The sequence below is a fragment of the Ovis aries genome, chromosome 1 (assembly GCF_016772045.2).
Source record: "Ovis aries strain OAR_USU_Benz2616 breed Rambouillet chromosome 1, ARS-UI_Ramb_v3.0, whole genome shotgun sequence".
Lineage (NCBI taxonomy): Eukaryota > Metazoa > Chordata > Mammalia > Artiodactyla > Bovidae > Ovis > Ovis aries.
In genome coordinates, this window is record NC_056054.1 from 217,551,322 (window position 1) to 217,568,683 (window position 17,362).

The following is a 17,362-nucleotide window of genomic DNA, read 5'->3' on the forward strand; positions in this document are numbered from 1 at the left end:
CTCAGCCTCACGTAGCATGAGGTACTGGAAGCAGCACCTGGGGGCTTAATAGGCCAGGTAGTTGAGAGCGGCAGATAGCAGTGTGTGTGTGTGTGTGTGTGTGTGTGTGTGTGTGTGTGTACTGGGGCTGGGGGGGGGGGGGGGGGGGGCGTCTGGTGAGAGGCTTCTGCTCGGTAATGTAAGGGGTTGGGCAGCACACGTGACTCCAGGAAGGCGGAGACAGGCTAGCTGGAGGGAGGACTGCGAGGCCGCGGGGAGGGTGCAGATAGAGGGGCAATCTGAATAATTGAGGAGCTGTTCGGCAGTGGCGGCTGCCTCCTGCTTTCCTTTGCCGCCACCACCCCGCATCACGGGAGAAGAGACAAACCCGGCGCTGTAAGTGAGGACCGCCAGCCATCAGCCCCGGCAGCCAGTTCATCACCTCCAGCCCTCCGGTGAGTGAACGTCCCCCTGTCGCTGTAGTCTGTCCCCCTCCGTGGCCCCTGCATCCCAGCTGTAAAATGGGATGATCACCTCTTGTTGAATGAACCAGCGAGCCAGAGCCACCCGGAGCGGGTAAGCAGGAACATGGCGCGGAGGCTGAGGGCGCCCTCCGGGAAGGGGTCTCCTAGAAGGAAGGACGGAGCCGGGTCGGGGTCTCTCCGGCTCTGGCCTGCAATGGGGCCTGGATAGCATCCAGGGTGGGGGGACGCCGGGCTCCAACTGCGGGGCTGCCAGGCAGGTCCGGCCCGCGGGAGCTAGAGGCGGAGGAGGGAGCCGTGAGCAGCTTTCGGGCCGCCCAGGTCTCCACAGACGCCGGGCCCGTCCTGTCCCCCCGCACCTTGGTTCGCGCAGCTAGGTTTTCTCGGCGTCTGAAAGAGTCCAACGAGAGAGAGAGAGATGCTTTTCCGGCCGAAGCCCGAAGGACGGGCGGGAACAATGTCTCCCCTTTTACATTAGAGCAAACTCTTCAAAGGGACTCTATCTGACCCAGGTGACCTGACAAGGCCATGCGCTCGCAGGGGCATCTGTCCCCAGAGACCGGTGACACACCGGGGGCGACGAGGAGGACGTGATGAGTGAGGTGTCAGGGAAGCTCCCTGAACAGAGGGGGCAACCCTGGGGAGAGGACTCTCACACTTACACCTAAGTCAGAGCCCGCCCCACTTCCCCATCCCAAAGCACATCAGCGTCCTAAGAATTCAAAGGGCCAGAGTAGGGCAGTGTAGCCTCGCCGGACGCAGCCACAACCTCCTTCTAGCTCTTGAGTCAGCCCCCACCCTTCCCCTCACACACAGGTATTTTGTATTGCGATTGAAAAGTAAGACAGAAGTCGCCGAATGCCTAGAAGTAAAGTGAAAGGCGGAAAAAAGGTGCAGGAATGATGGAAAAATAGAGCCCTCATGGGCTCCTGGCACTCCCCACCCCACCGCCTATGCTGACTTCGGTTCTTGGAGGTCTTCAACCGAGAGGTGAAAAGGAACCGGCTCTTAGGAGGTATTCTCACCGTAGTGGCAGGGCCGGTCTCTGGCCAAAGTTGGCCAAGAAACCCAGAATGACATCCCACCTCCCCTCCCCCAACCCCACTCCGACCAGAGCCCCCTCCAGGAAGGGGTTCCGGGAGAATGCCAGTCCTGAGAGTGGGCCACAGACAGGACAGCGGGAGCTGTCCGCGGTGCTGAAAGTTCTGCAAAGCGGCGAGATAACACCGCCGAGGGACTGGAGGCTCATTGCTTGCCAACATTTTTCTCCAAAGCAGAAACTGTGTTAGAACCTCGTAAAGGAAGTCAAGTGGATCAAGTGACCTAGAGAGAGGGGCAAAGGTGCTATGCATTCCCCGTTTCTCTGCCTTCCCACCCCACACCCCACCCCCACCCCTAGATTCCCCTTGGAAGCAGGTTTTCCCCAGTGCTGGGTTGAGGAGCAAGGAGCGGGTGTCACTCTAGGATCCAGCTTTGCTAACTTGAATGGGAACGAATGTGGTGCCTCATTCTGTTTTCTCTGCCTGCGCTGTGAATCTTCCTGTTGGTGAAGTGTTGGAAACACAGTTAGGGTTGTTGTTCTGATAAACGCTACTGTGGCTTTCAAGAACCAGAGAACTGTGAGGCTGCACAAGGGAAGAGGCTTCATTAACAGAGAGACTAACTAGGCTTTCTATTCCTGGCTGAGTTTTTTTTTTTTTTTTCTCTTCAGCACCCTCTCTCTCCACCACGCATTATCTACAATGTAAATTTTACATCCTCTGGATACAGATCTCTAAGCAGTCTTGTATGTTTCTTTCAGAGTCTTTTACATTATGGGCTAGATGAGGAGTGAACTAAGCCAATTTCAGAAGGCCAAGTTAAGAGACTATTTACTTTAAAAAAAAAAAAACCCTACTATTTGCTGGGCCATATCATCTCATTTAAGCTTCACAATAGCTGCTAACCAAATGTATCACAAAGTTTAGAAAACTGAAGTTATGTATCTCAAATCCAGAGCTTGGATTCAAATTCAAGTCTGCTTAACTCTGAAATCCAAGCTATTTTCATGCCCTTATTTTGGCATTGACTTTGGGCAGTGGTTACTGGAGACTATAGCAAGAATTTGTCAAAGGTAGAGGACCAGCTTTGCTTTTCACAGACACTACTGTCTCTTCCAACCCTTTCCTCTTTAATCTGTTCACCCACCCACTGTCACTAACTCCCACCATACCAACTGCTTTTGTGCATGCTGCTTGAGATACCACTGTTCACACACTAGAGCTTCAGGATAACAGAACCGTGATAGAGGAATAAAATGGCAGGCTTTCCTGAAGAACAGCAAGGCTTTGGGGAGTCTGGAGGACTAGATCCCACTTGTGCTTTCCTATTTAGAATTCTACCCTGGAGTTATAGGGCTGGAAAAACCTTCAAGACCATTAAGCATCATTGTTTTGCAAAAAAGAGAATTTGAGAACCAAAAGATGCTTATTAGTCTAATGCACATGACTGAAAAGTTAGGACTGGAATCCAGTTGACCTGACTCCAAGGCCAGTGCCCTTTCCACTACTCCCATGATGCATCAAATATTTTTCCATGCCTTCTCTAATTATCTTTGACAAGAACATCAGCAGGACTGAATTATATTCAGTAATTTGTTGGTTTTGTTGTTGTCATTTAGTTGCTAAGTTGTGTCTGACTCTTTGCCACCCTATGAACAGTAGCTCACCAGGCTCCTCTGTCCATGGAATTCTCCAAGCAAGAATACTGGAGTGGGTTGCCATTTCCTTCTCCAGAGGATTCTCCCAATCTAGGGGATGGACCTACATCTCCTCCTTGGCAGGTAGATTCTTTTACCACTGAGCCACCTGAGAGGCACAAACACTCAAAATACAAGTAGTCCTCCTACCTAAATTTTCTTCCTGTTCTTCCTTCTCTGGTCTCACTATTCCAGTGTTGGCTGACTGAATATAACTGAGATACCTGACCCACATTCCTCAATAACTGTTTTCCCTATACCAACAATTTGCAAATCGGGATGGTGGTATGGCATTTCTTTACTTGCCTTTATGCTGTCTATATTACCTCTTCTATGATCTGTTCTCAACAAAATAATTTTTCCAAAATCAATTACCCTTAGCATCTTCCTATGTTCTCACAGGTACTTGGAAGAGGCCTCAAAAAGATTTAGGCAAAAATAAGTGATCATCCTAAGTCCTGATATTTATCAATGCTAAGCAGTATGCTAAGTCCTTTCATAAGTCATTGAATTTTCACAATTCCGTCAGATGGACAATTTTGTTAGACACGGTCCTAGAGTTCTAGTCCACTCTAACATACAACAGACCTGATACTCTATTCATTTTTGCTTGCTTCTCTTCCAGCCCATAGTAAAATCTCACTTTCATTAATTAGATTTTTGTAGCCTAGTAATCACACTGGCAAGATGAAATTTTTATACTAAATTGGACAGTTCTATCCTGCTCCAAAAGGTAGAATTTAGAAATTCAAATCCAGTTCAAATGGTGTTATTCTGCTGTTTCATCTCTTAATATTTACCATAACATATTCCTCCCATTTGTTATTCTTTACTTAAAGATCCCCTTATACCTTCCTAATGCTATTACTGACATTCTGCTTCAAACCTGCTCCAGAAGCAATTAAGGCATAACTCATAATTAAATACATAATGTCTATTATATCATCACTGGGTGATTCTGCAAGGATGATGTTGCTGGATTACTCAGTCCCAGGTACCATAATCTTACACTGTCTAGAACCACTCTATCCAATATGGTAGTCACTAGCCATATGTATTTACCATTTTAATTAGTTAAAATTTAAATGTTAAAAATTCAGCTCCTTAATCATGCTAGCCATATTTCAGCTGCTTAATAAAACCATATGTGGCCACTGACTGCCTTACTGGACAATGCAGATATATAAAATTTCCAGCATTGCAGAAAGTTCTATTGGGCAACATTTCTTTAGGAAGTGCTAAAAACATCACAGCAACTGAGAAAATGAAATTGGGAATAAGGACTTGGGACTCTGCTTTGAAACTTTTTCCAAGACAGGAGAAAAATCCACCTGTGCTGAGAACATCCTCCAAAGCCCAAAGATGCTCAAGACAATAAAGCTAGGAAGGAAAAACATGTATCTCACTGAAGGAGCCGATGACTTCTGGAGTTTAATTTCACATAGATTCCTTTTTGCCATAAAGTCAAATGCTCTATTTATTGTCTTACTGGTTTCCTGAGTTCCAACTTAGAAATAACATAGCTGTTCTTATTCAGATTTCAAATTTATATACACTTTATATAAATATATATATATATATTTATCTTAAGATAGATAAACAGATCTTAACAAAGGAATGGATGGTAACTAGAAAGATACTCTTTCAGAGAAAGAGCTGAGATATACTCTCAGCCTGATGTTGGTCAAGCATGCCATTCTCAGGCAATTGTTGCATATGGAATCTTATTACTAAAGGAGAGCTTAGAGAAACTGTCTACTCCGGTCTCCGGCAGATCATGCTAGCTTTAATAATAAATACCACTTTGGGGGGAATCATGGTTTATTCATTTCATGGGAACTCTTTATCTCTTAGAGAGGCCTGGATTTTGGAAGCGAGAAATACATTACCTTGGAGCTGAAAAGAGTTTAATTTTCACTATCTTCAGCTTGAGGGATTTGACTGATTTTGTATCTCAAGAAATAAATAGAACTGACTGTGTAGCTTTTTGAAACTCATGCTGGTAGCATACAATCATTCACTTAATCAATAAAGTAGTTGAGGAGTGTCATATAGTTGCACAGAAAGGCTGTGATCACAGGTGTTTGGAACTCCTATAGCCTAGCACATGGGTGCTCAATAAATATTGCTGAATTCATACCATTGTTCCAGGTCACTTCATGCCACAGACTCATCTAGCCAAGAAATGAATGCTCCCCACGGCATTTTCCCTTATCAAATAAAACAGGAGACAGACACAGAACATCAAATCTTACCCTGATAATCACCCTCCTAACCCCTCTGGGGGCATAGGTAGTGACGGCCAAGACAGACTGCCACTGAGAACTGTGTCTTGCTGCTCTCCTCCAGGGAACGACGGACGCATCAGTCCAAGAGTGTTTGATTTCTTTATGATGAAGCAATTTCACAAACAATACTTAAATGGACTTGTATGATACTTTTCAGTTTTACCTTAAAGAGACATTTATTTCTTTAAGAAATAAATGATTGGCCTTCATGACTGTTGCAGGCAACTACTATTATTCCTAAGTTCAGAAGGAGCTTAGCTTAAAATGAAAACATATAATAATTAGAGGAGAGCTGATGACATCACAGTTTGGTTGGTCATATAACATTATCCTTTTCCAGAAATAATTGGGCTTTCCTTTAAAAGTTTTAACTGGTGATTACTGACAAAAATGAAAGAAAAACATCTTTCTATTCTAACAAGTCATTAAGCAAATGCCTGGAATTAGCTGATTCTCACTTGCCAAAGGCAAAATATTCCAACCCAATAAACTGTCCTACAAATGAGCAAGCTAATCTCCATCATCTGTTCATTTTAAAAATTGTTTCCCTTTGTTTGTTTTAAAAATAATCAGCAAATTTAAAAAAACAATTGCATCCAGGTGTTTGAACATTTTGATGACAAAATGTTTCTCATAATTGTAAAGATTTAATTGTTCATTAGAGAATATCTTTATACAATATATTATTGTGCCTATATTTTGTAACAATTGCATAACCTAACTCTCTTACTTTGCAAACAGAAAAACTGAGGCTGAGAGTGGTCCCTCAAGTTAATAACAGAGGCAGAAACAAGACTTGAGTCTTCTTTCACAGTTCACTACTCCTTGCATCTTTTAACATCATGCATCTTTTCATTAGTCATTAAAATTTTTATCAATGACTTTAGCCACCAAAACTTTACCGGAGATGCTAAGAGTAAGAAAAGGAATGTATCTGGATTTCAGATTATTTCCCTTGCACCCTGGTATGAACTACTAGTCAAGGATAGTCAACAGGTAGAAATTTCATGGCTGGTATTATAAGGCAGAAGAAAAGCATTCAAAACTTCAGAATCTTTGTTGCCAAGAATTTGAACAAGGATTTTACTTCCCTCACCTTCATTATCTTCATCTTTAAACCAAGAAATTTGGATTAAATAGTGTTTCAGGTCCCACAAGCTGTAACATTCTATGGTTCTATGAAATGAGGCTAAAGACTTGAATATGCTGCCTCACTGAGCTCAAAGAATCAAAAATAAATGAAGGATTCTTATTTTTACATCATTATTTATTGGAAGCTCTGACATGTCATGACATGTCATGACATGTCATGCTAGTATTTCACCCAATAACAGCAACAATAATAATGATCATGATCATGATAGCTAAAACCCTTACTCTGACCCTAAATGTTGGTAATGTCATTATCCCTTTTTTTGCAGATGAAGAACTGGATCCCAGAGTACTTAAATAACCTGCCCAGTTCTCACTTATTCACAGCTGTGCTGGGTCTTCACTGCTACACATGGGCTTTCTCTAGTTGTGGAGACCGGAGGCTACTCTAGTTGCAATACTCAGGCTTCTCACTGCAGGGGCTTCTCTTGCTGTGGAGCATGGGCTGTAGGGCATGCAGGCTTCAGTAGCTGTGGTGCACAGACTTAGCTGCCTCGCGGCATGTGGAATCTTCCCAGACCAGGGATAGAACCCGTGTCCCCTGTGTTGGCAGGCGGATTCTTAACCACTGGGCCACCAGGGAAGTCTGACACATCCTCTTTGAAAACCACTAGTCTCTCAGATAACTAATGTGAATCATTTTTAGGCCACAACATACAAGCCCCTTCTCTGGGGAATTTTCACTTTACCTACATTTTCTGGCTAGAATAGCAATCACAAGGCGAATGGAACTTCAGGTTTCTGGTTCTGTTGAAGTTACATAGGGATCTGTATTGTCTTTCTGCAAGATGGTTCTTGTCCTCTTGTAAGTTGCGCCATTGATCAATTGTTTCAGTAGTTCAATACTGAAGGTTGTTGCTTTGTACCATGCTGCTTTTCCCAGAATACATGAACTGCCTGTACTGCCAGAAATGAATGAATGCTGGTGCAGGATCCATCACCTTTTAACTCTACAAATGTCAGCCTACCACATCTTCACTGTTCAGTAGAGTTTTCTGGCTTTTGCCTCCAGGTTTTTCACTCAGAGTGGCAATCTAGAGAGCTTTTAAGGCAGAGAAGGAGAGCTTCCAGAGTGACATTTCCTAGTGATGGGCTTCTATCAAAAATAAAACTAAAGTTTTTAAAATCATGTGTAGAATTCATTTTCTTCTCATTAACCCTACCTTATTACCAAATTAGTCAAATAGAATACATCACAGTACCTATCTACCTCACTGTGGATTTTAACATATACTAAATCTGCTCCTCATATCACAAAAAGGGCCAATGAGATACTCCTTGTGAACCATTAGGTCTTTACAAAGGAAAGGATGGATTTTCTGTCCTTTCTGTTCTTTCCAAAAATAGCTCTCAGGTTGCCGATATCCAGTCCTGAACCTGACTTGACAGCTAAATTAAAGTCTTTAGGGTTAAGAAGATCTTAGACCTAAGCTTGCATGTCTAGAAAATGGTTATTAACAATAGAGAGGCCTCCTAGTTCCTTCTAAAATCAATAGTTCTCAACATCAGGTGCTATCTCACTAAAGGGTATTTTTTTTTATTCTTACACTGGGAGTAGGGGGAGGTATTATCACTGGCTTTGGCAGCCTGGGATCAAGGATGCTAAATATCCTGCATCAGGAAGGACAACCCCTGTACAATTTAAAAAAAAATCCCACCTGAAATGCCAATAGCACTCCCCCTGCACTGAGAAATCATGCTCAAAGTGAGATGCTGTTCCAGCTTCCTAATTCCCCAATTGATACAGAGAATTTACTTTGATATCCTTCCCCAGATGGAATGCAACCAATGTGGAGTCTACAGCAGCTCAGAAGCATTACTGGGATTTCAGTGATTTTATTGAATTCAGGGCTGGTTCACGGCAGACATCAGAATCATGAAGTCTATTCTCACAGCTACGAGAAACCTCAGAAATCACCCCAACCAGGCTTCTCCCTTCCCTATGTTTTAAAGATGAAGTAACTGAAACCCAGAAATGTTAAGTGACTTGCCTAAGGTCAGCCAGGACAAAGACTAGAGCCCAGTCCATCCTCCTTGTTCATAGCATTTTGCCCTGCTCTGTACTGCCTTCAGGAATTTTATTCATCCTTGGAGCACAATCCAGTGTAACACACAGTGTGATTATTAAGTATTTATGAGGCTCCAAGTTTTCCACTGCTCACTATTAAGATATGGTTCCTTCATAACAACCAGGTAAGAGATCAGATCCTGGGTTACTTCTATATAAGAGCATTCTTCTTAGAAATACAGATAAGCAGCATACCCAACACATGGGCACAGCATTCTTCCCCCGCCTCACACACCCTCCCCTGCCTCCTCGTTTCAAACTGCCAGAGATTATAGAGGCACAGCCTGAACAGAAGGCATCTTAATCTCCGGTGATTCTGTAAATAATATGCTGTTCATGCTTGCATATAAATGATCACAGCCTCTCTACTTTCCAGATGAGGGAGACTTCAGAAAGATGAAGTTGCCTGCACACAGAGCATGTCAGAGAGGATTTTCAGACTCCAAGCACCAGCTCTCTTTGTAGCAGGGTTAAATTTTTCACCCATCTGCACATTCCTAATTATTTATCCAGGATTATGGTCTTAAATTTCACCTCACAGTCAAGTCAGTTTGTGCATATTTAGATTCTGAAATTGCTTATTTCCTACTTTTCATGCTCTGGCCACCTTTCTTCCACCTCTCATCCAATAGACATCCAATAGAGATCATCTAAACCAACCCACTCAATTTACAAGAGATGAAACTCTATCTCTGAAAGCCAGAGAGGCAAAGCTGCCAGTTCAAGGTTAGATTCTCTGACTCTCACCCCCATGCTTTTCCCTCCACACCAAGCTTCGACTTTCCAATGATAGGTAAAAGAACATCTTCCCACTCCCCACACACCTCCCACTCGTTGACCAACCCCATAAGGATGGATGGAAATGACTGACTGCACTGTGCTCTGATGCTTATTCCAGGACCTTGTTTAGAATATCCACAACTTAGTATCCCTCACATTGTATTGATCCATCTATCATACTAAGCTGGTTATGGAGGACACTTTCTAGTCCACAGAATATATATATAATCAATATCATCAAGGCAGGGGTCACCACAGAAAACTGTGCCCAAGAAAAAAGAGGGCATGACCCATGGCTCCCATCACTTGATAATGGAGCAAAGTTCATCCCATATTCACTGTAAATGGCAGGTGATTGGATTCATAATTCCAGAAAGCAGATAACTGGGTAAATGGGTAGGCTTAAAAGAGTAAGAAAGTTAAAAAAGACAACTCCTAAACCATGTCTGCTTTAGGATTAAGGTGTTTTTCCTGAATTGATCAGCATGTGTACATGCTAAGTTGCTTTAGTCATGTCCAACTGTTTGCAACCCAATGGACTGTAGCCCACCAGGCTGCTGTCCATGGGATTCTCCAGGCAAGAATACTGGAATGGGTTGCCATTTCCTTCTCCAGGGAATTGATTAGCATGGTACATTTAATTTAATGTACACAAGGCTTACAATAATAGGGTTTTTCTTTTTTTAGAAAAATCAATGAAACATTTTCTATTTAAATTCTTTCTGAGGAATCATTTAAAACAAAAACAGGTGGTGTTTCAGTAAAAATTGCATTGAAAAGAGAATTGGTGAAGAAATCTAAGAAGTGGCTTCTCAGGCAGGGCTTCATACGGTCGTGATTGTCTCATCGTCTGACCAAGCTTATTAGGTTTAGAAACTTGATTTTATCAGTTCTATCAAAAGTCTTCTAGCTCGCAGAGTCAAGCCACGCTCCCCAAATCCCAAGAGACTGATTTGATGACTAGATGCCAATACAGTCACTTCCAATGTAGGATGCTTGCGAGGATTGCCCAGGTCATTCCCATCCTGGTATTAGGATAGTAAGAAAACCGAATGAGTGATAGAAGATGACTTGAAAGCACAAGGTCAGGATCAGTGGAGTTGGAGAAGCAGTCTCAGGAAATCTACCATCCATCCGGAAACAGGGACTAGAGAATTCTTCCAAATTCCACCAAGAACACCTTTCAGATTACTGGAATACTGAGCCTTCCAAGTGGAGGATCTTGTTTCCCCTTTCCCTAGTGTTAGAGAAACTTTGGAAAATTATTTCAGTAGAAGGTAGACTTTAGCTTCTGTGCATCCCTCATCTTCTGTTAGGATATTATTTCATACGTTATAACTTCTTAACTCATAGTTTGTCTTATATTCAGTTACATTCTAGTCTCCTTTAGGGAGTTTTGGTAGATGCCCCAGTTTAACCACCAGTCATGAATAAGTCACCCTAGTGGTTGGGTTATTTCTCTAAGGGGCAAATCCCTTGTATTTTGTGCAGATTCTATTTATTCCACTTCTCAGAGGGTGCCGTGATCTGACCTTGCTCTAAAAGCACTGGGGCTGGTGTATCCTTGTCAGTAATCTTTATGTGTGGATGCTGACATTTGAAGCTGTATTCATTAGTCACTCTCAACCCACAAAAATGCCAAAGGAATCAACTCTCAAAAGGTTTTAAAAAAAAGATCAGACACCATTGTTACCTCTGACAGAAGTCAAACAATCATTTAACTATTTTTATTCTCCCCTTGAGCAAGCTAGTTATCCTAGTTCTAAGCAGGCATAACCTGCAACAGACGGTCTGGGATTCATCTTAAGTTCTTTCCTAGTCACACAGACTTTTCCTAGTCACATCAGAACATGGAGGAAGAAAAGATCTGAATGAGTATAGACTGTTGTGCCAGAAATAAGTTCCTGATATAGACAACGAAAACATGCCACCATAAAACCTGTCAAAACAGAAACAAGACTTCTCCATTTCAATACTGTCTTAGTGACTAGCCTGTGTTCTTCTTTTCTGCCCCCAAGTCTATTCCAAACCGGCTGTAAATAAATATTATGGTGCCAACACTGTAATACTAGTAGGTATCTGGGGAGAACCTGTCAGTTGAGCTTTGTGATGTCATCTCTTTACACATGTGATTCCAATATGGCAAGTTACTGAAGTCAGGGATAATTACATAGCTACATCATAATACTTCTGATAATAGTCACAACAGCTCACATGCACTCATTTAATCTGAGGAGTAGGTATATGTATCCCAATTCTTCATATGAGAATTATCAAGTTTAAATGACGTGCCCAAGGTCTCAGAGCCAGCTTCAGATCTGTGCTACCTGACACCAAAATCCCTCCAATTCATACTACTCATCCACAGTTTTCTTAATTAGTTTATTTATTTTAATTGGAGGATAATTACTTTACAATATTGTGATGGGTTTTGCCATACATCAACATGAATCTGCCACGGGTGCACACGTGTCCCCCCATCCTGAACCCCCTCCCGCCTGCCTCCCTACCCTATCCCTCTGGGTTCTCCCAGAACACTGACTTCAAGTATCCTGCTTCACACACTGAACCTGCACTGGTCATCTATTTTAAATATGGTGATATACATGCTTCAGTGCTATTCTCTCAAATCATCCCACCCTCGTCTTCTCCCACATAGTCCAAAAGTCTGTTATTTACATTTGCGTCTCTTTTGCTGTCTTGCATATAGGATCATCATTATTGTCTTTCTAAATTCCATATATATACATTAATATACTGTATTGGTATTTCCCTTTCTGACTTGCTTCACTCTGTATAATAGGCTCCAGTTTCATCTACCTCTTCAGAACTGACTCAAATGCGTTCCTTTTTTATAGCTGAGTAGTATTCCATTGTGAATATGTACCACAACTTCCTTATCTATTCATATACTGATGGACGTCTAGGTTGCTTCTATGTCCTAGCTATTGTAAACAGTGCTACAATGAACATTGGGGTACATGTGTCTCTTTCAATTCTGCTTTCTTTGGTGTGTATGCCCAGCAGTGAAATTGCTGAATCATATGGCAGTTCTATTTCCAGTGTTTTAAGGAATCTCCACACTGTTCTCCATGGTGGCTACACCAGTCTGCATTCCCTCCAGCAGTATAAGAGGGCTCCCCTTTCTCCACACCCTCTCCAGCATTTACTGTTTGTAGACTTTTTGATGGCAGCCATTCTGACCAGTGTAAGATGAAACCTCATTGTGGTTTTGATTTGCATTTCTCTAGTAATAAGTGATATTGAGCAATGTTTCATGTATTTGTTAGCCATCTGCATGTCTTCTTTGGAGAAATGTCTGTTTAGTTCTTTGGCCCACTTTTTGATTGGGTCATTTATTTTTCTGGTATTGAGCTGCATGAGCTGCTTATATATTTTGGAGATTAATTCTTTGTCAGTTGTTTTGTTTGCTCTTCTCTCCTATTCTGAAGGCTGTCTTTTCACCTTGCTAATAGTTTCCCTCATTGTGCAAAAGTTAAATTAGATCCCATTTGTTTATCTTTGTGTTGTTTTTTTTTTTTTTCATTACTCTGGGAGGTGGGTCATAGAGGATCTTGCTGTGATTTATGTCAGAGAGTGTTCTGCCTCTGTTTTCCTCTAAGAGTTTATAGTTTCTGGTCTCACATTTAGATCTTGAATCCATTTTGAGTTTATTTTTGTGTAACTTATCCACAATTTTAAAATTCTCTCTGAGACAGACTGATCCTGATATACCTTACATGAGTACATGGATGGCAAGAATGGTTCTGCAAGTGTACTTGCCTTCATGGCCTTATCAGAGGAATTAGACCCAGAGGTCCGGAGGCTTGATGTGGAGCCATGAAAAGTCATACTTTTTCCAGGCCTCAGTCACTCCATCTAAGAAAGAAAAATAATAGTGGCTCTTTAGTTATTCACTCATTCAACAAATATACTAAAAAGTGAAGTGAGAATGGGAAAAAACACAGGTTAAGAGTTGTTAACAAAAATAGAAACCCCTGTTCAGATTATTGTGACTAAAATAAAGATAATACTAAGTGCCAATGGCCTAGGGTATGTGGAAGACTGCATTCAAGATTGTTTTAGGTTAGTTTCTTAATCAGCAAAGCAGTTTGAATTCTTCTCATGTATCTGTCAAATAAAACTACAGGCCCAACTGACCAACGTAATGCAAGTTATTACTTATGAAAAACAATAGCCTGGATCCTCAAGGTTCCTGTGAATGGTTTCTGAAGACAAATTTGTCCTAAGTGATGAACAATACATCTTTAGACTTAAATTATTACAGAACTTCAAAGCGCCTTTTCACTTGCCTAAGGAACTCGTTTCTTTCAGTGAAGGCTGAGACTATGTGATTACCCAAAGCAACAACATAGTACAGGAGGACTAATAATCTATAATGGGAGAACTGATGGCAAAGAGATATTTATTAAGCAGACAGAATATGCGATTTGAAATGAAGGGAAGTAGGCCATTTTGAAAGGCCATTTTGTTCAGTTTAAGGAAATTCTTAAGTTTAATCTTGCTGATGAACTAGAGAATATTAAGAAAACACTGAATGAGAGAGTAAAAAAGAAAACTTGCTGTTCAGTTGCTAAGTCGTGTCTGACTCTTTGCGACCCCATTGACTGTAGCGCTTCAGGCTTCCCTGTCCTTCGCTATCTCCCGGAGTTTGCTCAAACTTGTATCCATTGAGTCAGTGATGCCATCCAACAATCTCATCCTCTGCCGCCCCTTTTCTCCTCCTGCCCTCAATCCTTCCCAGCATCAGGGTCTTTTCTGATGACTCTTCACATCAGGTGGTCCAAGTACTGGAGCTTCAGCTGAAGTCAACCCACAAAAAGGAGGGGGAAGAGTTGGCATTCTTCCTAAAGCACTTTCCCTAGAAAGGAAGAGTTGAAGTGGGAGGTGCAGAGGCGTTTGCTGGGCGGTGAGAAGTGAGATGCGTTTCCTTCCCCTCAATCAAAGACTTTACCGTGTCCCAGGCTTGAGAGTAAGAGACGTCTCACACATAAATAAGCAGATGGCTCTTTCTTCAGTTCTGAATCATCCAATTCGTCCCCAATTTGCAGAAGTCACTTGGCAAAAGGCATCATCATGAAGCCATTAACTAATGATTGCAAATTCACCAAGCCTAGAAGCCTAATTTACACACAGGAAACTATTTGGACTTTTAAAGTAATTTTCTCCTGTTAAGAAAAGGGACATCAAGCCTTTCTTAGCGTAAAAACAAAACAAACACAGACTCAAAAAATCACACAAAAAATCAAGGGGGAAGCATTGCCATTAGAAAATGAAGGAAATTTGCCAGCCGAATCTCACAGCTTAGCTTGTTTGCAAGGCCAGTTTCTAGTCAAAAAGTAAGATAATAAGAGTTGTAAATGAAATGTTAAAATGTGATTTATGGCTTGACTGTGTGATATCACTCAAGGTGACCCATTAGCTTTAAATATCAAAGCAAAGTTCTCAGTGTTGGCTTTTTTTGTTTGTTTTTTAATGAACTATAAGGTGGTCCTTACTGGAATTTATTTGCTGCTCAGCTGCTTGCAGTTTTTTGGAGAAGTGTTTCATTACAAGCTCGATGGCTATAAGATTAGTAAAACTCATCTCTCCTGGACCTTGAATGCTGAGCTAAGGGGATTAAGCTTTAAGCCACAAGCAGTGGGAGCCACTGAAGGTTTTGGTATGGTGAAAGCTGTGGCCAGAAGAGTCACAGAAGGTTCTGGAACAGTGAGTGGGATAGCTGCGGGAGACAGTGAGAGGAGGGGAACAGAAAAGTCAAGTCAGGAGATTAAACTGTCAAAAACGTTCAAAAGAAAGACTGTTTCATAGCTGTAGAATCAGGGGTCATTGTTATTTCTTGGCTGGTGTTGAATCATGTCGCCTGGAGCTGGAGATGAGCACAGGTCCCAGGACTAGGGCTCAAGAGCACCCTCTCCTTGACTTCACACCTGACCCACGCCCTCCCCAACACTTTCTGTCGGCTGACTGGAACCCCTCTCCACTCATGGTGAAAGGGTTGGTGGGGATGGGCTGGAGTGCAAAGAGTAGTAAACCAGATGAGCTTTGCCTGCCTGGAACCAAGATGGTGCCAAGAAGGCACCATGGGGAAGCAAAGCAGGGGTGGTGGTTTTAGGCCAGCCTCTCTAGCAGCGTGTGCCTCACCTCCACAGGTTTCTTTGCTTTTCTGGGCCTGAGATGCCCCAACCTTCAAACAGAAAGGCTACTGTGGATGATTGCCATGGTTCTTTCCAACTTGAGAATTTATAAAATCAGCAGTGCGTTATTAATTTAAAGATGCATTTCATGGACCACATTCAGTTCAACTCCAGGGTGGACGCTGTGCAAAATGCCAAAGCTCCTAAGGGTTTGATTTCCTCCTTTTATTCCCCACCACTCCATTTCTTGTATTTTTCCATTATTTCTCAAATACAGTATTTTTCCCCCGTTCCTTTTTTTTTTTTTTTTTTTTTCCATTTTCCAGTGGTAGCAGGGAGGGGGCTGTTTCCATAAGACAAGACACTGGGATCATCTGTTTATTGACAGGACAAGGGACTAGTTGGCCAGCTCTTTTCCACATCATTCTGCTGATGACCCGCAGTCCTGTACCAGCAGGAAGAAGAAGTTGAACTCAACCTCCCTTCTGACATTTGTTTTTTAATCACTGCTTTCTCCACCAAGCTGCAGGCTTCCAGATGTTCTAGGCAACTCTCCCTCGTTGCCTACAGGTCAAGCAAGATGATTGCTGTTACCCACTTTTCCCTAGGGAAACTAATAAAGAAGGAGGCTATTTATACTGTCTTGCTGTAGTTTAACTTGACAATAATTAATACACATGTGCACATGTACACACACAGCCCAGCCTCTTGAATGCAACTGCATCTGTTTAACCTTGGCCTGCTCAAATCTAACCAGAGAACAGGGCCATGGAGGCCTCACTCCCAAGGAAACGACTAAACCCTGAATTAGTCACTTGTCTTTTAGTCCCCTGAGCTACTATTCCATTTGAGAACTATCAAATACTTGTCTTGCTCATCTCAGTTGAAGCTGAGCTCAGCTAGGGTCTCCCCTGTTTTACTGCCCCACCCCACCCCTAACCCCAGCCCAAGGTTTTCAACCCTCCACTCAGTGTCTCACTTCCTACACCAGCCTGGTTAATATTCTAAACACAACTTCGTCACCTCTAAAGAAAGAGAAACAGGCCAGCAGAGGAAGTGAGCATCTATTTCTTCCAGTGCTCACAGCCTAAGGAGGCTAGAGATTTCCTCCTAACAATCCAGGATTCTGCAATGAGAACCAGGTTATTGGGTAGCTAGAAATACTTCAAAAATAAAACACTCAATACCCAAGAGAGGCCTTTGTGGATGTACGTGGAGCCCAATGCTGGAGAGATGAGGAAAGACTTAGTTGCCAAAAAAAGTATTATAGAAAATGTAAATTATACTTAAAATTAGAGGGAGCAGTTGATCCAGCCCCATCTCCTAGAGCAATAACAATAATATTTGTATTTTAATGTGATACATACCACGCACTTTCTATACATTAACATGAATTAGCACAACAATCCTCATAAGGTGGGTATTTTTATGCTCATTTTTTTTAAAAAAGAAAAGCTCTTCCCTGGTGGCTCAGATGTAAAGAATCTGCCTGCAAAGCAGGAGACCGGGGTTTGATCCCTTGGTCGGGGAGATCCCCTGTAGAAGGGAATGGCAACCAATTCCAGTATTCTTGCCTGGAGAATCCCATTGACAGAGAAGCCTGGCGGGATATAGTCCATGGGTTCCCAGAGAGTCAGACACGACTGAGCAGACTAATACTTTAGATAAAGAAACCAGGCTCAGAAAGACCATAACTCTAACACAGATCTGTCTAACTT

General features: G+C 42.3%; 1 protein-coding gene across 1 annotated transcript in view; it reads left to right on the forward strand.

Annotated features, from left to right (window-relative positions):
* Window positions 1-207: 207 nt before the first annotated feature.
* The window catches only part of SLC7A14 (solute carrier family 7 member 14), a 114,792-nt gene continuing 97,637 nt past the window's right edge, over window positions 208-17,362 (forward strand). Inside the window, exon 1 of the mRNA XM_027958409.3 lies at window positions 208-434. The gene's annotated coding sequence lies outside the window, so the exon portion shown is untranslated. The remainder of the gene's footprint in view (window positions 435-17,362) is intronic.